A 26,946-nucleotide genomic window follows, 5' to 3' on the forward strand; every position below is an offset into this window, starting at 1 on the left:
TTGTGTACAGGTAGATGGGGATGGATGAATGTATGTAGTCTTGACTTTTTACTAATGTATTAAAAATGAGTGGCTATATTGGGGGAGTGGGATGAGGGTTTTGAGTGGCAGAACCATTTCTCCCAAATATTTCTAAAGGTGATCCAAACCCAGGGCCCACACCGTAAGCAACACCATTGAATTTAGTGCACTACAATACTTAACAATCTCTTATTTGTATTCTTCTGTGAGCATGTCAATCTTTTTGTTCTGTTCATAACAACACAATCACAAATAGTCAGGTCCTGTCACTGAAATGTCAAAGTGCACTGCCTGATGTGAAGGGGTCATCTCTCCTTACATCTGAGCTTCTCATCCAGTGTCCCCCGCGAAGTCACCGACAGGGCCTGTATGAACTCGGGAGAACTCTATTTGTCCGTCCTATTTAATGAGAGAGAGAGAGAGAGAGAGGGAGAGAGAGAGAGAGAGAGAGAGAGAGAGAGAGAGAGAGAGAGAGAGTGAGAGAGAGGGGGGGGGGCTTGGACACAAGACAAATATCTTCTTTCACACTAACTCCCCAAAACACTTTGGTCTATTGCTGAAAAGTGGGGCAGACATGTGCACCATGTCTGCTGCTATTCTGCTCTGCACCTGGCTCACCCCGAGGCTAAAACATGTCACCGCTGGTCATTAGCAAGATGGATGCATGCTGCCAGATACACTATATATACAAAAGTATGTGGACACCCCCTTCAAATGAGTGGATTCGGCTATTTCAGCCACACCCGTTAAGCTTACAGGTGTATAAAATAGAACACACAGCCACACAATCTCCATAGACAAACATTGGCAGTAGAATGGCCTTACTGAAGAGCTCAGTGACTTTCAACGTGGCACCGTCATATGATGCCACCTTTCCAACAAGTCCGTTTCTGCCCTGCTAGAGCTCCCTCGGTCAACTGTAAGTGCTGTTATTGTGAAGTGGAAACGTCTAGGAGCAACAACGGCTCAGCTGCGAAGTTGTAGGCCACACAAGCTCACAGAACGGGACCGCCGAGTGCTGAAGCACGTAGCGTGTAAAAATCGTCTGTCCTCAGTTGCAACATTCACTACCGAGTTCCAAACTGCCTCTGGAAGCAACGTCAGCACAATAACTGTTCGTCGGGAGCTTCATGAAATGGGTTTCCATGGCCGAGCAGCTGCGCACAAGCCTAAGATCACCATGCGCAATGCCAAGCGTCAGCTGGAGTGGTGTAAAGCTCGCCGCCATTAGACTCTGGAGCAGTGGAAACACGTTCCAGTGAAGGGAAATCTTAAAGCTACAGCATACAATTACATTCTAGATGATTCTGTGCTTCCAACTTTGTGGCAACAGTTTGGGGAAGGCCCTTTCCTGTTTCAGCATGACAATGCCCCATGCACAAAGCGAGGTCCATACAGAAATGGTTTGTCGAGATCGGTGTGGAAGAACTTGACTGGCCTGCACAGAGCCCTGACCTCAACCCCATCGAACACCTTTGGGATGAATTGGAATGCCGACTGGGAGCCAGGCCTAAACCCCCAACATCAGTGCCCGACCTCACTAATGCTCTTGTGGCTAAATGGAAGCAAGTCCCTGCAGCAATGTTCCAACATATACCGGAAAGCTTTCCCAGAAGAGTGGAGGCTGTTATAGCAACAAAGGGGGGACCAACTCCATATTAATGCCCATGATTTTGGAATGAGATTTTTGTTGAGCAGGTGTCCACATACATGTAGTGTATTTTGAAAGTTATTACACATTCATAGAACCATTGTATATTAGAGCCAAATAAGTTTCACAGGTTTCACATCGATTATACATCTTAGATGGACTTCACAGTTGTTTCCCATGGATCTATCATCGCATTTGCAATACGTGCAATTCTACGTATTAAAAAAAACGTTCCAGTGGCACCGACTCACCCAATGATGAAGATATTGAATAGCGGTGAGACATGACTGATGCACTCGTGCCAATAGCCGTATCTCAAGATACTTTGTGGTCCTCTGTAGCTCAGCTGGTAGAGCACGGCGCTTGAAACGCCAAGGTAGTGGGTTCGATCCCCGGGACCACCCATACACAAAAAAAAATGTATGCACGCATGACTGTAAGTCGCTTTGGATAAAAGCGTCTGCTAAATGGCATATTATATTATTATTATTATTATAAAACAGTGCTGTTCGCTCAATATAGTTCATAAGATCTTTTGGGAGCCTAACTACAGACGGATGAAAGTATACTCTTTGCAACAGAAACCATTTGCTTTTCCAAACGTTGTTTTTCCCCTAATTTTATTTTGAAATATTACGAAACAATCAGCTTTTTGATATTTGACAAATATTTGACAAATTGCGGCAAGCATCCCGACTGTATGCGCTTGTGATTACACACAATCCACAGCTATGCCTGCTACTACATGATAGTGAGAAGAGGGGAACAAAATGTTTGTTTTCAAGGATGCTTCATGAGAACTGTGTTTGGAAGGTTAAAATACCAGTAGACCTTTTCTGATTTGATTTTCATTAGATTACATCCTAGGTTAGACGCCCCAGACCTGACCCAGGCCTGCTAAAGGAGACCAGGGAGCTGAGACCCAACAACAGCATTTTACAGCCTCTCAGACTGATTCTATCTCCAAAAACAGACATTGAACTGAGAAATTACACTGATTACAAAAACTATTAGAACCAATGCCTTCTCTCTAACTACAGGGTGCTTAACACAAATGAAACTATTAAGACCAATGCACTCTCTCTAACTACAGGGTGCTTAACACAAATTAAGCCCATAAATAAACATCAGAACTGGTGTGTGGCTATGGACACATGGGGTCATCGACCAGCCTGTGAGGGCTGCTCTTAACAACACAACAGATTGCCTTGATAACTATAATAGGATGCTGCGTTATGAATTATTAATACTGATAACATAATGCCAGGCTGTGCTAGAATGTTTCATTAATGTTTGGGGATCCTCTCAAAGCCTACAAACCATGGGGATGAAACAAGAATTGCAATGCTTTGTTGTGAATCACAAAAACCTTTGTTCAAAGTCCATTTCCCTTTTATTTCCAGGCACCTCTGACATGTGCTTTGTCAACCCGTCTCACCTCTGATTGACCCCACAGAAGGCACCCTTTCCGCGCTCAGATTCCACCTCTGATTAGAGACCGTTACACAGTGCCATGACCCTCCAGGCACCACAGAGACTGGAAACTGTTAGATCATCACAGAGTTATCTCACCCATATACCAGAAACAGCATCCTAAACCTTTTTACTATACAGTATGGAAGCATTTTCTCCCCAAACATGGCAGTAACTGAAAATGTAATTAAAATCACAGAAAAAGCACATGTATTGTATGGAGGTACAAAGAATAAAAAATAAAAACCTTGTTTTCATCAAAGACGTTGAAGACAAAAGAAGCAAACTTGGTGGGGTCACCAAAAGGGAAGAACTGCTTGTAGATCTTCTGAAAGCCCACAGCATCCAGCTGACCACTTGGACAGTCCTTTATAAAGCCTTTGTACCTGCAGGAGATGATGGTGAGGATGATGAGAGAGAGGAAGGCAAAGAGAACACAAGAGAAAGTTAACATGATAAGGATATAATTAGCCTATTGAATATAATATGAAACTGTTCAATACCACAAAGCTTCAGACGCAGCTCTTCACAGGCAAGCAGCATTGATCTAGTTTAAAACAGCATGTTGTATAAAAAGGTTAAACCCAAAGCTATTTATCTTGCTAGCAGATAAGATAATGTATCTAATCCATTAAAAGAGGCAGAGGGAGTTTAATTCAAATCAAATTACTTTCTTGTCTTGTCTTTTGATAATGTGCATAAATGATAAATCAATCTGTGAGCTTCTAGCCTTTGGAGATGATACGTCCAGAATGACATAACATCACAGTTATTTATAGAACCATGTTTCATATGCAATTTCAAGCCCCGTCACTTAAAGGTAGACAGTCTCGTTGTACAACTCAATAAAGAAACAGTGTTATCAGAGTTGAATAACAAACATTTAATGGGACTGTACAGAGAGGGAGACGGAGAGGGAGATTCGAAGAAGGAATCAGAGATGAGTAGGCTAGTTTAAGGAGATAAGTGTATATTTCTCTCTCCATCACTCTCTGGTAAAAACATGAGGGAACTAATCAGTCTGGAGGACTAAAATGTGCATCCACATGATGTCTGAACCAGTGTTAGACAGTGATGTTCAGAGGTAGACAGGTATTTTGTGAGTTCCCATAACTTCCCATGTCTCTATGTGATTTACCACAAACACAGACTGGTCCTGATGAGGATCTGCTGTAATGAAGGCCAGACTGAGAGGAATGAAGAATGAAGCCCAGGACAGATCCTCCCTACACTCACTCCTTCCTTTGGCTCCTCACTCTGAAACTCATACTTTTAATCTGCCTCACAGATAAAACACACTCCTGCATGGCCTAGAATAGGACAGATAGACACAGTGAATCTCTGAAGATGGGCTGAGAAAATTTTGAAGAGAAGGCTATAATCCTCCTATTTGCATATCTGGATGTGGAGATATGCAGAGGAAATGAAAGCCCATTGAAGAACAATGAGGAATCAAGTCTAATTGCCGTTCAGCAGGCAGGTAATACAAAGCACATCATAATCCCAATATGACTCATTTCAAGTGAGATAGATTTAGTCTGACTCATTTCTGAAATTCCCATTGTCTTTGTGAGAGGGAAATCTTTTCAGTAGATTCATTGCGGGACTTATGCAAAAACAGGCTAGTGCAAAAACACACAGGCCTTTAGATTCAATCATTTGCTTAGTAACCATTGACTACTAATTGGGCAGGATGATCCCTATCTAACTAAATGTGAAGCAGCTCTCTCTAGTTTGATGTGGCTCTGGCTAATTCAGTAGCATATGTGCAGTTGTGCATGGACATGTACAGTAGCCTAGCTCCCAGGCCTTTCAGGATAATTGTGCTTACTCACATGAAAATAGCCTAAACCAGTAGACCAGTGACTTTATGGCATAGTTAGTGAGGCAACCTGGGGATATACTGTACATGACTGGCAGCTTTCTACCAACAGGCTGTAATCTGTCATCATGGTGGATGGCTATAAACAGTGTTGTGGACAAGGCATTTTAGCTATTTTCCCTTGTTGTTGTCCAGTTAGCAGGGATACCTGGCTATGTCCCTGTGTTATTGATTAATATGCCATTTAGCAGACGCTTTTATCCAAAGCGACTTACAGTCATGCGTGCATACATTTTTTTGTGTATGGGTGGTCCCTGGGATCGAACCCACTACCTTGGCGTTACAAGCGCCGTGCTCTACCAGCTGAGCTACAGAGGACCACGATTGCAGGTGAGCACTAAGCATGCTAATGACATTTCCCCCTGAATACATTAGCATTGATCAATATGGAGGAGACATTTAACAGCACCAGGCAACCTGACCCTAGGCAACACAGTGACTAGGATCTGGTTTCAATGATGGACTCTTTTGGCATAGAGTAACTACGTCACTGCCTACATCACTTCTTTATTCGCTTGAATAAAATACAAAATAGTAGCTAGCAAGATGGAGATCACTGAGGTTATTTTGAATGAGTGCATTTCGCAAGTGGCTAGTTTGCATCAACTACCTTAACTAAAACCACTGCAAAGGTTTTGCCTGCAAACTTTTTTTTTTTAATCGTGGCATTCTGGCATGGCTGCCTCGGGATTTGTTGGGGGAGCCCCCAGATTTTTTTGTTCTTCTTATCAACGTAGGCAGTGATGTAGTTCCTCTATGCCAAAAGAGTCCATAATTCAAACCTTTGTCAATGCGTTGCCTAGAGTCGGGTTTAATAGTATATTTATCTAACTCTGCTATTTATTCTATGTCTGTCAGTGGCTCCTCCACTACTTACACACCATCTGGCATTTCCCCTGTTTAAACTGCCTCTCATCCTTCACACTCAAGCATGGTGATTGCAGCTGATCTTTAAGTGAGGAGCCATGCAAAGTTTTATGTAAAAGAAGGGATGGAAGGCTGACTGACTTGGCTGCAGTCCACAGCCAGGGGGTTATTCTAAGGAGACTGAAAATATTTGGCATTGGTCCTCAGATCCTCAAAAGGTTCTACAGCTGCACCATCGAGAGCATCCTGACTGGTTGCATCACTGCCTGGTATGGCAACTGCTCAGCCTCCGACCGCAAGGCACTACAGAGGGTAGTGCATACAGCCCAGTACATCACTGGGGCCAAGCTTCCTGCCATCCAGGACCTGTATACCAGGCGGTATCAGAGGAAGGCCCTAAAAATTGTCAAAGAGTCCAGCCACACTAGTCATAGACTGTTCTCACTGCTACCGCATGGCAAGCGGTACCGGAGCGCCAAGTCTAGGTCCAAGAGGCTTCTAAACATAAAAGCGTCTGCTAAATGGCATTATTATTATTATTATTATTATTATTAAACAGCTTCTAACCCCAAGCCATAAGACTCCTGAACATCTAATAAAATGGCTACCCAGACTATTTGCATTGTATTGTAGTGTCAAAATTGACTACAAAGTGTAAAGAGGATAATTTTGGTAATAAAGTCAGTCTCGTCTAAAACGGAGTTTGGAACCTCAGTTCGTCACAACAAGTAAATGAAGGTTGGGTTTGGATTACAATTATTTAAACAAATCATGCCCTCTTTTGCCAAGCTCCACGTGCAAATCGCCCATCCGCTCACTTCGCTTCCCTTCATTGAATGGGGCTCCGTTGTTTCATTGCCCCAACGTGTTCAAAGGATCACAGACGTTTTAGACTGAAAAGCCCTATACGGATTGACTATGCAATGCATGCTTCCAGCAGGATGCACAGCCAAATGGTTTGCATGCCCTGCCGAAGGAGCCTATCAAGCGGAATAGGTGGTTGGAGTTCGTTGGTCCCAAGTGGTGGTGAGTATACCGGTAGCTAGGCCATAGACTGCTGATTATGTATCTGGTTATGTATATTTTGATAATCATTATCACTATCATCACTAGCTAGTTAGCCTACCTCAATACAACTCGGATTTGGCTTGGAAACGCGATAACATTTCAAAAGAAGGCAAATAATTAGTAGGAAAACATTTTGTCATGATTGTGATATCGCCAGATTGACTTTAGATGCAGTATAACTTTAGCCAGCTAACTAAGATTGAATGGACCACAATTTTTAAGCTAGCTAACATTAGCACTGTTAGCTATTTTTGACGAACTTTGCTAGTAACAGTAATGGCAACATTGCCATCACTCTAAAGTAAATTTGACGACGTCATAATATGGCAAAGTTGTTTCCTACTAATTATTTGCCTACTTTAGCAATGTCATCGTATTTCTATGTCACTCTAAGTTAGTGTAATTTAGATGAAACAGTCACATTAGCCTCCAAGGTGCAACCCATGACTATGGCACAAATACATATTGGATGGAGCTATGGTAGTACTAGCTAACTCATGTCTGACTACAACAGTGTACTAACTAGCAGCAACTAACTCAAACCAACCCAGGGCCATAGCAAAACATGTCACAGTTGGTTGCGAAGTGTATGGTGTCACCGGCCTGAATCTAATACTTTCTGGAGCCAGTCAGTCTACATCTGTAAAGCGCAGAAATAGCTTCCAAATAAGATTATGTTATTTATCAAGCTATGTTTATAATTGAGGGATGATGACAATTGTTGACGCTGTTTTTCTGTTAGACAAAGTGCACAGTTGGGTGCCAGACTGATCACCTGGTCATGAACGGATGCCGGGACCTATAAGAGGGAGCAAAGGTGGGTATCATAACATGTCCAGCAATGTGATTGCAAGGGTTTAGCGACCTCCACAAATATTTTAATTCACTGTTTACTTGCTATTTTCACAGCTTATCAGGCAAGACCTCAGAATAAAATTGTCATGCAACACAAGTACCCTTGTGACACCTCCTCCATTGTTTCATTTTTACATTTTACAGTTTAGTAATTTAGCATACTCTCTTATCCAGATCAACTTACAGTTAGTGCATTCATCCTAAGACAGCTAGGTGGAACAACCACATATACCAAATAAATAAATTGGTCATTTAGCAGACGCTCTTATCCAGAGCGACTTACAGGAGCAATTAGGGTTAAGTGCCTTGCTCAAGGGCACATGGACAGAATTTCACCTAATCGGCTCGGGATTAGAACCAGCGACCTTTCGGTTACTGGCACAACGCTCTTAACCACTAAGCTACCTGCCACCCCCATACCAGGCATAGTAAGTACACTTTTCCTCCATAAAGTAGTTATCAGCAAAGTCAGAGCTAGAAAGGGGGCAGTCAGATGCAAGTGTTGCTTCAGGAATTATATTGTATTTATTTATTTTGTTCGAGCTGAGGAGGGATATTATTTAAGATACACTTAGAAGAGGTACGGTTTCAGGTGCTTTCGGAAGATGGGCAGTGACTCTGCTGTCCTAGCTTCAGGGGGAAGCTGGTTCCACCATTGGGGTGCCAGGACAGAGAAGAGCTTGGATTGGGCTGAGCGGGAGCTGCCCTCCCATAGGGGTGGGAGGGCCAAGAGACCAGAGGTGGCAGAGCGAAGTGCTTGGGTTTGAGCATAGCCTGAAGGTAGGGAGGGGCAGTTCCTCTTGCTGCTCCGTAGGCAAGCGCCATGGTCTTGTAGTGGATGTGAGCTTCAACTGGAAGCCAGTGGGGTGTGCGGAGGAGCGGGGTGACATGGGAGAACTTGGGAAGGTTGAAAACCAGGCGGACTGCAGCGTTCTGGATAAGTTGCAGGGGTTTGATGGCACCAGAGGGGAGCCCAGTCAACAGCGAGTTGCAGTAGTCCAGATGGGAGATGACAAGCGCCTGGATTAGGACCTGCGCCGCTTCCTGTGTGATGTAGGGTCGTACTCTACTCTCAACTGTGGGACCTTATAAAGACAGATGTGTGCCTATCCAAATCATGTCTAATCAATTGAATTTACCACAGGTGGACTCCAATCAAGTTGTGGAAACATCTCAAGGATGATCAATGGAAACAGGACGCACCTGAGCTCAATTCCGAGTCTCATAGCAAAGGGTCTGAATACTTATGTAAATAAGGTATTTCTGTATTTTTATTTATTATTATTTTTAACCTGTTTTCACTTTGTCATTATTGGGTATTGTGTGTAGATTGATGAGGAAATGTTTTTATCTAATCAATTTTAGAATAAGGCTGGAACGTAACAAAATGTGGAAAAGATCTAGGGGTCTGAATAATTTCCAAATGCACTGTAGACAAACGCACAATCCATGTTACACTTCTACACTCCATTCCCCCTGGGGTGCAGCAGCAACCTTGTCCGGGTGCTGAGCCTCGTGGGTAAGTACATCATGTGCCATCAATTAGAGTGATCGTCATTCAGTGTGCCAGATTGCAAGCCGTGAGATTGCTGGTTCTGTTTGATGGCCACGAGGCAATTTGTTTGTTTTTGAGTCTTTAGTTTGGGCATGCCTTTGATATTTTTCCTTTTGATACATATTTATGTTTTGTCACCATCTGAACAAATAGTAATCTGCTTGGACTTGCCGACCAAGAGGTCAAGACAGAGCTGGTCCTGGACCTAAAGTAAAGTTGCTGTCTAACTGGACACATATGCATCCAATACGGACCGCAAATGCTGATTTCTCACATAAATGCACATATTCATTCAGGTTACAGACCATGTAACTAGTTCTAGAACCCCTAGACAACGTGAGTGCAACAATATCCGTAGGCTAGTGATTGGTTTCCTAACAGATGGGGGCTCGTCCAGGATAAATATTAGCAGCGTTGGCATTGTGGTGTTAGTCCGGCTGGTTAGAACTGGCATGGTATGGCTGTATTAAGACATAGACAAACACTATCCAGGTTACACTTCCACACTCCATTCCCCCAGGGGGCAGCAGCAACCTTGTCCAGGTGCTGAACCTTGTTGGTAAGCATATCAGATCCTTTGTAGCTCAGTTGGTAGAGCATGGTGCTTGTAATGCCAGGGTAGGTGGTTTGATTCCCGGGACCACCCATACGTAAAATGTATGCATGCATGACTGTAATTCGCTTTGGATAAAAGAGTCTGCTAAATCGCATATACACTGAGTGTACAAAACATTAATAACACCTTGCTAATATTGACTTGCACCCCCCTTTTTGGCCTCAGAACAGCCTCAATTCATCGGGGCATGGACTCTACAAAGTGTTGAAAGCATTCCATAGAATGCTGGCCCATGTTGACTCCAATGCTTCCCACAGTTGTGTCAAGTTGGCTGGATGTCCTTTGGGTGGTGGACCATTCTTGATACTGTGACATCACGAGAGGCTACACAGCTTTCAGCGGGATTGCTCAAGTAGTGCAAGGAGACAAGGTTCAAACAAAACAAGGATTTTATTATAGGTCTTGGGAAATTAACGAAAATATAACAAAATTCTGTTCTCTTGTGGCTCTTTAAGGGTTAACAGTTCAGGGATGTCTCTTCCACATCCAAAATCATAATTCTCACTCGCTCAGATAACTTTTCCCCAGCCTTACTGTAGTCCACGTTGCAGCTAGTGGCCAACCCAGCAAAAAGTCCTTCCAAATGTCTCTCACGTATTTCCACAGGTGCATATATCCAAAGGTGAGTATTTCCCAAAGGTAAGTATCTCCAAATCCTTATATTCCTCATGGAAGTGGACGTGCAGCACTCTTGTCCTCCAGAGAGCCCAGGTTGGAGACTGTGTTTCTTCACCCCCCACACACTCCCTCAGTGTGTCTCTTCCCTTCCAAAAACCTTCAGCTCATCAGCTCCTGATTTGTTTCAGCTGCGTGGGAAGATTGGCCATAGAGGGGTGGAGTTCCCGACCATACCAGCAGATGGAGCCATAGCTGTCTGGGTTTGCAGCCACCTCAGGGGGATGTAACGTCCCTCCAGGACACAGCCTCTCGTGACATCACACATCCCCCTCCTCGGGACCGACGTCCTCGTCGGGGTAAAGGCAGCGAAGAAGGCATCACGCCGGGAGAGGGCGTCCCGCATTGCCGTGGTGCTTGCCAGCCCTGTGGACAACAGAAAAGTTAAACGGTTGCAAGCTCAAAAACCATCTGGTTACTCTACTGTTTGATTCCTTGTTCTTGGCCATCCACTGCAGAGGGGCGTGATCAGATACCACCATGAAACGTCGGCCCAGGAGATAGAACCGGGACTCCAGGGCCCAGACTACAGCCAGACATTCTTTCTCCACCGTTGAATAGTTCTTCTCTCTTGGAAGTAACTTTCTGCTTAGGTAGAGAATGGGATGTTCTTCACCGTCATGTGCCTGGGTGAGGACAGCACCCAGACCCACCTCCGAAGCATCCGCTTGGACAATGAATTCCTTCTTGAAGTCTGGTGCCACCAGGATCGGACTGGAGCAGAGTGCTCGCTTCAGGTTGAGGAAAGCCGCCTCCGCCGCAGGGTTCCACTTCACCATTCGTGAGTGGCGTTTGGTCGTCAGCTCCGTCAACGGTGCAGCTATGGTAGCAAAATCTGCAATAAAGCGTCTATAGTAGCCAGCGAGGCCCAAAAATGACCTTACTTGCTTCTTGGTGATGGGCTGCGTGCCAGTCCTGTATGGCCCGCAGTTTGGCTTCCTGTGGTTTGACCAACCCCCGCCCAATGGTGTACCCCCAGGTAGTTTGTCTCACTGAAGGCCAGCTTGCACTTCTTCGGGTTTGCCGTGAGCCCTGCTTCCCTGAGCGAATCCAGCACCGCTTGTACCCGGGGTATGTGGCTGGCCCAATCCGGACTTTGTATAACAACATCATCCAAATAAGCCGCTGCGTACCTCTTGTGGGGCGCAAGGACTCGATCCATCAGGCGTTGGAACGTGGCAGGTGCCCCGTGGAGACCAAACGGAAGTCGGGTATACTGGTAGAGCCCCTCCCGGGGTGGCAAAGGCTGTCTTCTCCTTGGACGCCGGGGTCAGGGGCACCTGCCAGTAGCCTTTTGTGAGATCAAGAGTGGTTAGGAAACGAGCATGCCCCAAGGAGTCTATTAAATCATCGACACGAGGCATTGGGTATGCATCAAATTCAGACACTTCATTCAACTTTCGATAGTCATTACAAAATCGTACTGAACCGTCTGGCTTGGGAACTAGTACGATGGGACTTGCCCAGGCACTGTGGGACTCTTCGATTACTCCCAACTCCCGCATCTTCCTTACCTCCTTCTGTATAACCACTTTACGAGCCTCTGGCACGCGGTACGGGCGCTGGTTTACCGTTCGGCCAGGCATGGTGCGGATCTCATGTTGGACCACCTCTGTGTGACCGAGAAGGGAGGAGAAGACATCCTGGTTCTGCTCCACGAGTTCCAGGGCCATCTGTCGTTGATGTGGGGACAGATTTGGACCCAGCTGAACCTCTTCTCGCGCCGGTTCCTTGGTCTCTGTGGGGGTAGACAGCTGAACATCGCCTCTCTGGCGTGCCACTTCTTTAAAGGTTAACATGATAAATCTGCTCGGTTTTTCTTTTATCTGGTTGCCTCACCTTGTAGTTTACTTCTCCCATGCGTTCAATGACCTCATATGGTCCTTGCCATGTTGCCAGGAATTTACACTCAACGGTTGGCACCAGGACCAGCACTCTGTCCCCCGGCTTAAACTCCCTGGGTTGAGCAGATCTGTTGTAGGAGGCTTGCTGTTGCCGCTGACTGGCCTCCAGGTGTTCCCGCATCATGGGATAGATGGCCTTCATTCTCTCCCCTCATAGCCCCGACATGGTCGATCAGTGTCCGCTGTTGGCATGGCTGCTCCTCCCAGGCCTCCTTGGCGATGTCGAGCAGTCCTCTGGGTCTGTAGGAAAGCAAGAGCTCAAAGGGTGAAAAACCAGTAGAAGACTGAGGTACCTCTCTCACCGCAAATAATATGTATGGTAACAGCTGATCCCAGTTGCGCCCATCTTCCCTTACCGCTTTCCGCAGCATGGATTTTAGTGTTTTGTTAAAACGTTCGACTAGGCCATCTGTCTGGGGGTGGTAGACCGAGGTTCTCAGCTGTTTGATTTTCAGTAAAGCACAGAGTTCTTTCATCACCCTGGACATGAATGGAGTCCCTTGGTCCGTCAATATCTCTTTTGGGATTCCCAGACTAGTTGAGAGACGGAACAGCTCCTTGGCGATTTGTCTGGATGTAGCCTTCCTCAGCGGAATGGCCTCCGGGTACCGGGATGCATAGTCCAGAATGACCAGAATGTATTGATGTCCCCTGGAACTTTTCGGTAAGGGCCCGACTATGTCTAATCCAATCCTCTCAAAAGGAGTTTCGATAATGGGCAAGGGAATGAGCGGGTTTCTATATGTGGGCTTTGGCGCAACCTGCTGACACTCAGGGCAACTACGGCAGTAGTTCTCTATCTCTTTGTGTACTCCTGGCCAAAAGAAACGTTGCATGATTCTTTCCTTAGTCTTCTCTACCCCCAAGTGGGCCCCTAGCGGGTGTGTGTGTGCTAGGTTGAGTACTGTGGCCCGATAGGGCTGTGGCACGAGGAGCTGTTCATGCACTTCATCATTTTTCTTGACTATCTGATATACTAACCCCCGGTTTACTGCGAAATGGGGGTAAGTAGGGTTTGTCTTATCACCTAACACTACACCTTCTAATACCTGCACATTTCTTAAGGCATTTGCAAGAGTAGGATCTTGTAATTGAGCCGTACCATACTGGCCTGTGAGAGGGGGAAGCTCTTGGGTGCCTGGGACGTCTTCTTCACTGGAGAACGGAGCACTTTCCTGGGCTGCGTTCTCTTCTCCCGTATCCGGACCAGTCTCGGTGTCGGTCTGGGCACCTGCCATCCCTATCAGAGCCCGGGCGGGAGTGAGTAACTCGGAGGATTGCACCGGAGCCTTCCCAGGATGAGTCTTGCCTCTCCGTTTCCGAGGTACTCGGGTTATCCTCTCCTGAGACTCTCTCCAGAGTGGGTAAAAGGCTGGGCAGTCTCGTCCAATTAGGACAGGGACGGGGAGGGAATCAACCACCCCCGCCGTCGTGTGTATGGTTCCCGTGTGCTGGTCATTGTAAGTTCAGTAATGGGGTATTCTCTGGTGTCCCCATGGACACAGGAAACTGGGAGGACTTTCCCCGGGGTCAGACACGTTGGGCCCACCAAATCCTTACGCACCAGGGTGGCCCGGCTACCAGAATCCAGTAAGGCCTCCACATCATGGTGATTCACAGTTACCGGGCAGGTGGGGGGGGTCGATCTGGGCCGCCATCTACGACTCCCAAGAGCGAGGCAAAACGGTGTGTGGGTGCTGAGCTGGAGGACTCCGCAGTGGGCATAGGTTCATCGGCTGGTTTCCCACACTGCCAGGAGATATGTCCCATCTCCCCACACCGGTAACACTGTCGAGTTTCCCCCTCCTGGTGTACTCTTCTTGGACCCGCCTGGTTTCTGGCTCCCCCTGGAGCCGGGATAAGTCCTGACGTGGCTGGGTTCGAGACCTTGGGGTCCTTTGGACGGGTTCTTCCCATTTGTGGTGGGGCCGCACTCCTGGGGTCTTTTTCGGGAAGCATTCAGCATCTCCGCTGTGGCCTGGTACTTTTCCACAGCTTCCACGGTCAGATCAGCCGTGGTCAAGGCCTGTTGACTGATGAACCGTTTTGCCTCATAAGGCAGGGCGCGTAGGTAACGATCCACCACAACGGCCTCCACCACCGCCGCTGCTGTATTCCTCTGCGGATCCAGCCATTTCCTTGCGATTCGGACAAGTTCATGCATCTGCGCCCGAGGAGGTTGGTCTGGTTGGAAGGTCCAGCTGTGAAAGCGCTGGGCCATACCAAACTTTGTGAGTCCATATCTGCTGAGGATCTCAGACTTCAGGGCATCATAGTCAGTAACCTGGTCAGGGCCCAGGTCCCGGACAGCATTCAGCGATTCCCTGGTTAGAAAGGGGGCTAACAGACCAACCCACTGTTGCTTGGGCCAGGCTTCCCTAGTGGCCGTGGCCTCAAATGCATGCAGGTATGCCTCAATGTCATCAGTAGCTCCCATCTTAGATATAAAGTCACTTGCCTTTATTGGGCGGGTATTTTGGACAACCCTCTGTCTCTGCAACTGCAATTCCTCTGCCTTCAGAAGGTTGGCTTTCTTTTGCTCCTCCAAGAGAGCCACGTTTGCTTGCATCTGGGTTTGCTGGCCAGCAACAAGGGCTTTCAATATGTCCTCCATTTCAGTCGGCGGGGAGCCTACGGCCAACTTGGAAAACTGGGTGATCAAACCTTCGGTATGCTCCTCTGACATGCACTATTAACGCTTGAGCTTGCCCGTATTCTCCACCATCTGTGACGTCACGAGAGGCTACACAGCTTTCAGCGGGATTGCTCAAGTAGTGCAAGGAGACAAGGTTCAAACAAAACAAGGATTTTATTATAGGTCTTGGGAAATTAACGAAAATATAACAAAATTCTGTTCTCTTGTGGCTCTTTAAGGGTTAACAGTTCAGGGATGTCTCTTCCACATCCAAAATCATAATTCTCACTCGCTCAGATAACTTTTCCCCAGCCTTACTGTAGTCCACGTTGCAGCTAGTGGCCAACCCAGCAAAAAGTCCTTCCAAATGTCTCTCACGTATTTCCACAGGTGCATATATCCAAAGGTGAGTATTTCCCAAAGGTAAGTATCTCCAAATCCTTATATTCCTCATGGAAGTGGACGTGCAGCACTCTTGTCCTCCAGAGAGCCCAGGTTGGAGACTGTTTCTTCACCCCCCACACACTCCCTCAGTGTGTCTCTTCCCTTCCAAAAACCTTCAGCTCATCAGCTCCTGATTTGTTTCAGCTGCGTGGGAAGATTGGCCATAGAGGGGTGGAGTTCCCGACCATACCAGCAGATGGAGCCATAGCTGTCTGGGTTTGCAGCCACCTCAGGGGGATGTAACGTCCCTCCAGGACACAGCCTCTCGTGACATCACAATACACATGGGAAACTGTTGAGCGTGAAAAACCCAGCAGTGTTGCAGTTCTTGACACAAACCTGTATGCCTGCTACCATACCCCATTCACAGGCTCTTCAATATTTTGTCTTGCCCATTAACCCTCTGAATGGCACACATACACAATCCATTTCTCAATTGTCTCAAGGCTTAAAAATCCTTCTTTAACCTGTTTCCTCCCCTTCATCTACACTGATTGAAGTGGATTTAACAAGTGATATCAATAAGGGATCATAGCTTTCACCTGGATTCACCTGGTCAGTCTTTGTCATGGAAAGAGCAGGTGTTCATAATGTTTTGTACACTCAGTATATATTATATTTAATTGGGGTGATTGTTCGTTTTTATTTAATTTGTATTTATTTGTGTACCTGTTTGACATTTTACTGCATTGTTAGGAGCTAGTAACATAAGCATTTCGCTGCTCCCACTATAACATCTGTGTCACGCCTACTCTCGCTCCCCCTCTCCAGCGCTCGAAGTCGCCGGTCTACTAACCCTCGGTCCTGGCAACCATCATTACGCACACCTTCTCCCCATTATTACGCACACCTGGACTTCATGCCTCTCAATATGGAAGCAGCAGAAGATAAAACCATCTTCCAGACGGTCAATGAACAGGGTAATCTACTCCACCAACAGGTCCTCCGCGTACTCCACCGCCTCGACACCACCAGCGAGGCTCTCCATACCCCTATCAGAGGGCCTCCTACCATGGGTCGTCACAGTGAGCCAGCCTCCCCAGCCGTCCACCCAGGTCAGCGATGCCTGACTTTCCCTTCCGGAGAAGTATGACGGCACTCCATCGAAATGCCGTGGCTTCCTACTCCAGTGTTCCCTCTATTTCGCCCATCAGACGGGAGCCCCCACCACAAGAGGTCCAAGGTTGCCACGGTCATTTCCCTGCTGACCGGGCGGGAGTTGGAGTGGGCTACGGCCGTCTGGGAGAGAGGAGAGGAGAGGAGGAGCTGGGTTCCTATGAGAGGTTCATGGCTCTGTTCAGGGTGGTCTTTGACCACTCTCCAGAGAGCAGAGAGGGAGGTGAGCGACTTCTCCAACTCCAGCAGGGTGCCCAGAAAGCTGCGGGGTACACCTTCACCTTTCATACTGTGGCAGCCTCCAGCGGATGGAATGAGCCGGCTCTCCGCACTCTCTTCCGAAGAGGACTGCACAAAGAGGTCCAGACGGAGTTGGCGTGTCGGGATGACAACCTATCCTTGGACGCACTCATCACGATGGCCATCCATCTGGATAACCTTCTTCGGGAGCGCCGATGCCCACCTTGCCACTCGCCTCCCTCCTTTGGCTGTCCTGAGGCAGAACCTGAACCCATGGAGATAGGGGCCACACACCTCTCCACGGTAGAGCGGCGTTGCCGGAGACAGCTGGGGCTCTGTCCATATTGCGACCAGGAGGGGCACCAGCTTCAGTGGTGTCCGGTGCGTTCCAACCCGAGGGTCCACTAGGACAGACGGGCGGCCCCGTGATCTTCCCTCTCCCAGGGTAGGCGTGAGTATTCCATTATCATCATTTTCCGCCAAACCCTTTCTGGTTTCCATTTCACTGGCTGGCTGTCCCTCAGGTGTTGTCTCTACGGCTCTAGTGGACTCTGGTGCCGTGGGGAATTTAATCGACCAGGCCCTCGTTTCCTCCCTGAACATAACCTCACACCCGCTCTCCTCTCCTTTTCCGGTCCAAGCCCTGGATAAGTAACCATTGGGATCCGGCACAATCACACACATCAAAGCACCTCTCACCCTCACTGTGGGACCCATGCACCAGGAAAGCCTTCACCAATAAACTTTTATTTGATTTCATCCTCAACAATATCACCAATCCCTGACTCTGTAGGAAATCTGTGACATGGCTGGTCTGAGAGGTGTCTGTGTTCATGTAGGCCTATTTAGTCACAAAGCCAGTAGGTTAAGTGCAGTCTGAGAGTAGAGGGAGGCCAGAGCAATACATGGTAATACGGCTACCCTCTCTGAAACACATTTGAGGTGCAATCTGGTGATACACCCACAATCTCATGGAGAGATTGCTATGAGCTACAGTAACACAAAAGAGTGTAGAATGCTCTTTGCACCTTGCGATTTGTTTTGTTATCAGAAGTCCCTCTTGAAAATAGCCCCAGAAGGCTTGGGAGGCGCAGGGATTAGATCACAGAGGTGTTTGTATCAGTGTTATCAGACAGGCTCCAAAGTCACTCTGTCTCACTATTATCTGGCTTCAAAGACATTCTATTTTCAGAACTCATCTGTCTTCAAGGTAATGTGTGAGACATTAACTTTGCAGTAGAACTATACTATCTAGCCTACTTAAATACTTTTCCAATGGATTTCACCTCAGAAGCAATATCTGTGTATCGCGGATCTATCAAATTGAGGATTTAATCAGAGGGCTATATAAAGTGAAATGCTCCCTCTGTAGAAAGTCCTTAATAACCAGCTGCAGAGTTGGAGCATCAGTCAGACATGAGTCAACAACTCAGGAAGCTCCTGGCCACCAGCCCAGCCAGCTCCCAGCCAGCTCTCAGCCAGCTCTCAGCCAGCTCACACCCCAGTCCCTGGGCTCAGCCCCCAGAGCAGCAGACCTGCTCTCCAGGTTCAGATCAGTCACAGTGACCCTGCAGGCTGCAGCCAGCCTTCAGCTGGCCCCTGGAATTACATTTTTTTACATTTTAGTCATTTAGCAGACACTCTTATCCAGAGTGACTTACAGTTAGTGAGTGCATACATTTTCATACTGGCCCCCCGTGGGAATTGAACCCACAACCCTGGCGTTGCAAACGTCATGCTCTACCAACAGAGCTACACGGGGGCATTAACACAAGAACACCTGCCAAATGGAGTAAACAGCACATGTTGCAGGTGACTCTGTCAATCTCACCCACATTGGCAGCTACAGTTCTGAGAGTCTATTTGAGGACTAGGGGCAATGCATAGATTAGAAGAATCTGAGTTTTGGGAGAAGAGAGTGTCATGAGCCCTCTCACTCCACCGGGTTACCACCTTAATTTGTTTCCACTATCTTCCACTCTGCTCACCTCCCTCTCTCTACTCAGCCTAACTAGCTCCACCTGTCCCTGCTCTGCTCGGCTCTAATTACTCTGCCAGCTGCGCTGCATTACCCACTAACCTCTCCCAGTATTTAAGGCCCTGTCTTTCAGCTCTCCGGTGTCAGATCGTCTGCAAAGCTCACACCCGGAACCTGTTTGCTCGCGCTTCTGGCTCACCCTGGTTTTGTGACCCCGGACCTGCCTGTTTTTTGGATACTCTTCTGCCTCAGGAGATCCAGACCTGCTTCTGCCATTACGACTCCTGACTACTCTTCAATCCCGGTAACTCTGACCAGCCTTCTGCCTTGCTACTACGTATTTTGGATTTCCCTTGAACTGTACTGCTGCCTGGTTTCATTCCGCCCTGTTGTGTCTGTGTCTCCCCCCAGGACTTCTGGACCACCCACCACCGGCTTCATAGGACGCATCGCTGCCACTGGGGGGCACAGACCCAGCGCATTGGACGGGATCCCTGTTACCCCTGGAGCCTTCATTCACTCCCTACTTCCCTTTTCCCTTAAGTTTAATAAACTTTCTGGTGTGACGCAATTGTGGTCCTCTGGTCGTCTGTCTGAATCGTGACAGACGATCTGACCATTATGGACTCAGCGCACACTTTCCCCGACATGGAAACCGATGAGCATGAGCAGCAGTTCCAGCAGCAGCAACAACAACTCGCCATGATCATTCAACTCCTCACCAACCTTACCCCAGCCAGTCTGCCCACCAGCCCAGCCCCCGAGTTACCTGCCCCGGTCATTGCAGCCGCTGCTCCGGAACCCAAGATTGAAACCCCGAGCGGTTCAACGGCGATTCAACCCAGGTCCGGCCATTCCTGACTAGCTGCCGACTTCAGTTCTCCTTGCAGCCAAGGACCTTCGCCACGGAGGGGCTAAAGTTGGGTATGCCATCACTCACCTGACGGGCCGAGCTCGACTCTGGGGAACAGCAGAGTTCGAACGTCAAACCCCCGCATGTGCAACCTTCGACCTGTTTGCTGAGGAGATGCTGAAGGTGTTTGACCTGGATTCACCCACCGCAGAGGCGTCTCGTGAACTGTTCAGTATTCGACAAGGCAGACGTACAGTCGCAGACCATTCCATCGACTTCCGAACCCTGGCTAGACGAAGTTCTTGGAACACACCATCGTTGGTGGACGCGTTCTTCCATAGTTTGGCTGACTATATCAAGGGACGAGTTGGTCTCCCATGAACTGCCTTCCACTCTTGATGAAGCCATCGCACTGACTGTCAGGATCGACAGAAGGATACAGACCCGTCGTCGTGAGAGGGGGCGCCAAGGTCCACCTACTACCGGCATTCGGAGAGATCCGACTGGGCTCCTGTCATCTACTGCCACTCACCCAGGTCAGCTTGATCAGTCTGAGCCTATGGAGATTGGGCGAGCCTCCCTCACTCCTGCAGAGCGCCAGCGCCGCTTCACCTCAAACCTCTGCCTCTATTGTGGAGGTGATGGACATCGTGTGGTAACCTGCCCTTTAAAGGGCCGAAGCTCACCGGGCGTAGGGGGAGTCCGGTTGAGTTCAATGACCATCCAGTCCTCCGACCGCAAACCCCTGCTGCAAGTTCACCTCCGCCTCTCTGACTCAACTCACACCCTGGCTGCTCTGGTGGATTCTGGCGCGAAGCCAACATAATGGACATCAAGCTGGCACGCCAACTGGGACTGGAGAACCTCCGTTTGACACCTCCTATTCCTGCCCGGGCACTGGACGGACACTTACTCGGATCGGTCACTCATGTCACGGCCCCGGTCTCGATGGGTCTGTCCGGAAACCATCAAGAAACTATCCAGTTTCACCTGCTCCCCTCTCCAGGCCAACCCCTCATCCTGGGTTACCCATGGCTCCGCCGGCACAACCCTCAGCTCGACTGGGTGACCGGGGTGATCAGGAGTGGGGAGAGGACTGCCACCGAACCTGCCTGCTTGCTGCCGCACTACCCCCTCGGCCAGTACCTACTAACTCCGCTCCTGACCTCTCCAATGTCCCAGAATGCTACCATGGTCTCAGAGAGGTGTTTAACAAAGCAAGAGCCACATCTCTGCCCCCTCACCGACCCAGTGACGACTGTGCCATCGACCTCCTCCCTGGAACAGCTCCTCCAAGGGGTCGTCTTTATTCGTTGTCTGCTCCTGAAAGAAAGTCCATGGAGGACTACATCAATGGCTCTCTGTCCGCAGGATTAATCCGTTCATCTTCATCTCCTGCTGGTGCTGGCTTCTTCTTTGTGGGGAAGAAGGACGGATCTCTTCGCCCCTGCATCGACTACAGGGGACTCAACGACATCACAGTGAAGAACCGTTACCCTCTGCCTCTGCTCACCTCTGCTTTTGAGTTGCTCCAGGGAGCCACTGTTTTTACCAAGTTGGATCTCAGAAACGCTTACCACCTAGTGCGGATCCGGGAGGGAGATGAATGGAAAACCGCATTCAATACACCAACAGGCCACTACGAGTATCTGGTTATGCCTTTTGGCCTCACCAATGCTCCTGCTGTGTTCCAGGCTCTAGTGAATGATGTACTGCGGGACATGTTAAACAAGTTTGTCTTCGTTTACCTGGATGACATCTTAATTTACTCCAGAAACCTGTCTGAACACACCCGCCATGTCCAGCAAGTCCTTCATCGTCTTCTGGAGAATTCCCTCTACGCCAAGGCAGAGAAATGTGAGTTTCACGTCAAGACAGTGGCCTTCCTGGGGTACATAGTGGCAGAAGGAAGTATCCAAATGGATCCTGCCAAAGTATCAGCAGTCACTTCATGGCCAGTTCCGGAGAACAGAAAGAAGCTGCAACAGTTTCTGGGGTTTGCTAACTTCTATAGGAAGTTTATCCGGAACTACAGTACCGTTGCTGCCCCTCTCACTGCTCTAACCAGCACCAAGCAACCCTTCACCTGGACCCCGCAGCCGACAAAGCCTTCAGTACCCTCAAGGTGAGGTTCACCTCCGCTCCCATCCTCCAGATGCCTGATGTGGACCGGCAATTCATTGTGGAGGTGGACGCCTCGGATGTGGGAGTTGGGGCTGTGATTTCTCAGTGGGCTGCGGAGGATAGGAAGCTCCATCCCTGTGCCTTTTTCTCACGTCGGTTGTCCCCCTCTGAGTGCAATTACGACATAGGGAACCGTGAGCTGCTGGCTGTGAAGCTTGCCTTGGAGGAGTGGCGTCACTGGCTGGAGGGGTCCACCATTCCATTTCTCGTTTGGACCGATCATAAGAACTTGGAGTACATCCGGACGGCCAAACGGTTGAACTCCAGGCAGTCCCGCTGGGCCCTGTTCTTCACCAGGTTTAATTTCACTCTGTCATACCGGCCTGGATCACGCAACACCAAGCCAGACGCCCTCTCCCGTCAATTCCAGAAGGATGACACCCCCTCCAAGGACCCTGTGTCGATTCTGCCAAGTCCCTGCATCGTTGCAGCTCTGACCTGGGCTGTTGAGGAACAGGTGCTGGAGGCTCTCCGTAACCAGCCAGGTCCCAGCACTTGCCCAGCTGACCACCTTTTTGTCCCCGAAGACCTGAGGTCCCAGGTCATTCAGTGGGGACATGACTCCCCGCCTAGCTTGTCACCCTGGCTCCACCCGCACTTACAACCTGCTCGCCCAGAGGTTCTGGTGGCCCTCTCTGAGGAAGGATGTACGGGAATTCGTCCAAGCCTGCCCCATCTGCAACCAACACAAGTCGTCCTGCCAGCCCCCAGCCGGATTGCTGCAGCCCCTGCCTGTGCCCAGACGTCCCTGGTCTCACATCGCCCTTGACTTTGTCACGGGGCTGCCCCCCTTCAAGTGGCATGACCGTCATTCTCACCATCGTTGACCGTTTCAGCAAGATGGCACACTTCATTCCCTCCCCCAAGCTCCCAACCGCCAAGGAGACCGCCCAGGTGGTCCTGGAACACGTCTTCGGATCCACGGACTGCCAAGGGATGTTGTTTCTGACCGTGGTCCACAATTCTCCTCCGCTTTTTGGAAGGAGTTCTGTCACCTGCTGGGAGCCACAGTCAGTCTGACTTCCGGATTCCATCCCCAATCCAATGGGCAGTCAGAGCGGGCTAATCAGGAGCTCGAGAAGGCGCTGCGATGCATGACTTCACGCAACCCCCACTCCTGGTCGCAGCAATTGACATGGGTGGAGTACGCACACAATTCTCTGACCTGCTCTGCCATCGGTATGTCCCCTTTCCAATGTGTTTATGGATACCAGCCTCCTCTATTTGCCAGCCAGGAGGAGGAGGTTACTTGCCCATCTGCACTTGCTTTTGCCCGTCGATGTCGCCGCACCTGGTCACAAGCCCGAGCCACACTCCTCAGGTCCGTTGCCAGCTACACTACCGGGGCCAACCGTCGGAGAATTCCTGCTCCCACCTACCATGTTGGTCAAAGGGGTGTGGTTGTCATCGAAGAACCTGCCACTCAGGGTGGAGTCGCAGAAGCTGGCACCTCGGTTCATTGGCCCATTCCCTATCATAAGAGTGATTAGCCCAACTGCTGTCCGGCCCAACTGCCTAATTCCCTGAGGGTGCACCCCACTTTCCATGTGTCTAAGATTAAGCCCATCCATGAGAGTCCGCTGGTCCCTGCTGCGCCTGGTCCTCCTCCTCCACGGCTCGTCGATGGTGGTCTGGTTTACACCGTCCGCCGCCTGCTTCGGTCCAGACGGAGGGGTAGGGGTCTCCAGTACCTCATTGACTGGGAGGGCTATGGACCTGAGGAAAGGACCTGGGTGCCAGCTAGTCGGATTGTGGATAGGACTCTCATCACCGCTTTCCACCAACGGGCATCCTGATCAACCTGCAATCCGTAGGGGCCGCCCCAGAGGGGGTCCCCTAACCGTCCGGCCCGCTCGGCTTCCTGTCCTGTGCCTGATCCTGTCTCGGGACCTGTCCCATCTCCCGACCACGGCCCTCCGGCTTCCTCCGAGGATGAGGACGTTCACTCGGACCGTTCGGAGGAGTTCTAGCCCCTCCTCCGGCTCCCCTCCTCCCGCCCGGCGTGGTGTTGCTCTTGGGACTTCTGGGGGCCGTCCCTTGGGGGGGTTCTGTCATGAGCCCTCTCACTCCACCGGGTTACCACCTTAATTTGTTTCCACTATCTTCCACTCTGCTCACCTCCCTCTCTCTACTCAGCCTAACTAGCTCCACCTGTCCCTGCTCTGCTCGGCTCTAATTACTCTGCCAGCTGCGCTGCATTACCCACTAACCTCTCCCAGTATTTAAGGCCCTGTCTTTCAGCTCTCCGGTGTCAGATCGTCTGCAAAGCTCACACCCGGAACCTGTTTGCTCGCGCTTCTGGCTCACCCTGGTTTTGTGACCCCGGACCTGCCTGTTTTTTGGATACTCTTCTGCCTCAGGAGATCCAGACCTGCTTCTGCCATTACGACTCCTGACTACTCTTCAATCCCGGTAACTCTGACCAGCCTTCTGCCTTGCTACTACGTATTTTGGATTTCCCTTGAACTGTACTGCTGCCTGGTTTCATTCCGCCCTGTTGTGTCTGTGTCTCCCCCCAGGACTTCTGGACCACCCACCACCGGCTTCATAGGACGCATCGCTGCCACTGGGGGGCACAGACCCAGCGCATTGGACGGGATCCCTGTTACCCCTGGAGCCTTCATTCACTCCCTACTTCCCTTTTCCCTTAAGTTTAATAAACTTTCTGGTGTGACGTAATTGTGGTCCTCTGGTCGTCTGTCTGAATCGTGACAGAGAGGGGTAAAAAAAAAAAAAGAGTAGAGCAGGACAAGGAGATTTGGAGGGTCATTTAAAATGATGTACTTACCACTGTTGCACCTCTTTCTCTGTAACTGTAAGAAAAAAAGAGACAGTTTTTAGTAAGATACAATAAACGAATGTACTATGTATCGGACCATTAAGATGACTTGGCAAATCCATTGGCAGTTGAAAATCACAGATTCCCATGACTGTACAGGTTGGACTGACAGTGTATCTGGCTCCACAGCATATTATTAATAATGCTGTCTATTTTCTAAATTTTGTTTAAATCATGATTGCCCTGAGCACTGGGGTTTCGCAGCATCTATTTGTAACCACCCTGAGGAATAAAGTGTAATTGAATTCCGTACATATTGTTAACAAACCGACTGATTCATCACACCTGAAGCTATGGAATTCACTATTCTGCTGCATTTTTCCGAAGGACTTCCACATCATTATTATTTCAAAGGTCAACTTAGCACATAGAGAGAGAGAGAGAGAGAGAGAGAGAGAGAGAGGTCAGCAGGAAGGTGAGTGGCTTGGGTAACGAGACATGTTATCATGCCCACACAAGCAGCGTTTTTGTCACGATCGTCGAACAGAGAGGACCAAGGCGCAGCGTGGAATGCGAACATACTTTTATTTTTAATGATCACACGAACAAAACAACAAAACGATACGTGACGTCCTTGGCAAAAGACACTAACCAAACACGGAACAAGATCCCACAAACACTGTGGAAAAACAGGCTACCTAAGTATGGTTCCCAATCAGAGACAACAAGCAACAGCTGATTCACGTTGCCTCTGATTGAGAACCATACCGGCCAACATAGAAACAAATGAACTAGGTAAACAACCTAGCACACAAAACACATAGAAACAACCCACCCTGGCTCAACATAACAGAGTCCCAGAGCCAGGGCGTGACAGTACCCCCCCCAAAGGCGCGGACTGCGACCGCGCCAAACATAAACCGAACAGGGGAGGGCCGGGTGGGCATTCCTCCTCGGAGGCGGTTCCGGCTCCGGGCTTGACCACCACCCTCCAACAAACCCCCCATAGCGCTCCTGGTCCGGTCTGGCCCTGCTGGCTGGATCTGGACTGGACATCGGTGGAGCGGATCGCTCAGGCTCCGATGTGGAGCAGCTAACCGGTACCTGACCAGGCACCGGTGACCCAGGCACGGGCTGTGCCGGACTGAACGACGCGCACCACAGGCTTGGTGCGGGGAGCAGGGACGGCCGAACCGGGCTGGACGAGCGCACCACAGGCTTGGTGCGCGGAGCAGGAATGGGCCGGACCGGGCTGACGACGCGCACCATTGGCTTGGTGCGGGGAGCAGGAACAGGCCGAGCCGGGCTGGCGACGCGCACCATTGGCTTGGTGCGGGGAGCAGGAACAGGCCGGGTCGGGCTGGCGACGCGCACCATAGGCTTGGTGCGGGGAGCAGGAAAAGGCCGGGCCGGGCTGGCGACGCGCACCATAGGCTTGGTGCGGGGAGCAGGAACAGGCCGGGCCGGGCTGGCGACGCGCACCATAGGCTTGGTGCGGGGAGCAGGAACAGGCCGGGCCGGGCTGGCGACGCGCACCATTGGCTTGGTGCGGGGAGCAGGAACAGGCCGGACCGGGCTGGCGACGCGCATCACAGGCTCGGTGCGAGGGACAGGAACAAGCCGGACCGTACTGGGAGGTGTTGGGTTTGCACCAGACGTAGCGTTTTCCTTGATGGCCAAAAAGCTCAATTTTAGTCTCATCTGACCAGAGTACCATATGTTTGGGGAGTCTCCCACATGCCTTTTGGCGAACACCAAACATTTGTTTCCTTATTTTTTTCTTTAAGCAATGTCTTTTTTTCTGGCCACTCTTCCGTAAAGCCCAGCTCTGTGGAGTGTACGGCTTAAGTGGTCCTGTGGACAGATACTCCAATCTCTGCTGTGGACCTTTGCAGCTCCTTCAGGGTTATCTTTGGTCTCTTTGTTGCCTCTCTGATTAATGCCCTCCTTGCCTGGTCCGTGAGTTTTGGTGGGCAGCCCTCTCTTGGCAGGTTTGTTGTGGTGCCATATTCTTTCCATTTTTTAATAATGGATTTAATGGTGCTCCGTGGGATGTTAAAAGTTTCTGATCTTTTTTTATAACCCAACCCCGATCTCCACAACTTTGTCCCTGACCTGTTTGGAGAGCTCTTTGGTCATTGTGGTGCCCC

The 26,946-nt window shown here is 49.5% G+C and overlaps 1 long non-coding RNA gene across 1 annotated transcript; it reads right to left on the bottom strand.

The window, feature by feature from the left end:
• Positions 1 to 399: 399 nt before the first annotated feature.
• LOC123488347 lies at positions 400 to 24,830 on the bottom strand. The gene is made up of 3 exons (XR_006660030.1): positions 24,806 to 24,830; positions 3,393 to 3,531; positions 400 to 420 (listed from the first exon to the last, which is right to left on the bottom strand). It is a non-coding gene; the product is annotated as an uncharacterized LOC123488347 (long non-coding RNA).
• Between the last annotated feature and the right edge of the window lie 2,116 nt (positions 24,831 to 26,946).

This window comes from Coregonus clupeaformis, unplaced genomic scaffold (assembly GCF_020615455.1).
Source record: "Coregonus clupeaformis isolate EN_2021a unplaced genomic scaffold, ASM2061545v1 scaf2197, whole genome shotgun sequence".
Taxonomy (NCBI): domain Eukaryota; kingdom Metazoa; phylum Chordata; class Actinopteri; order Salmoniformes; family Salmonidae; genus Coregonus; species Coregonus clupeaformis.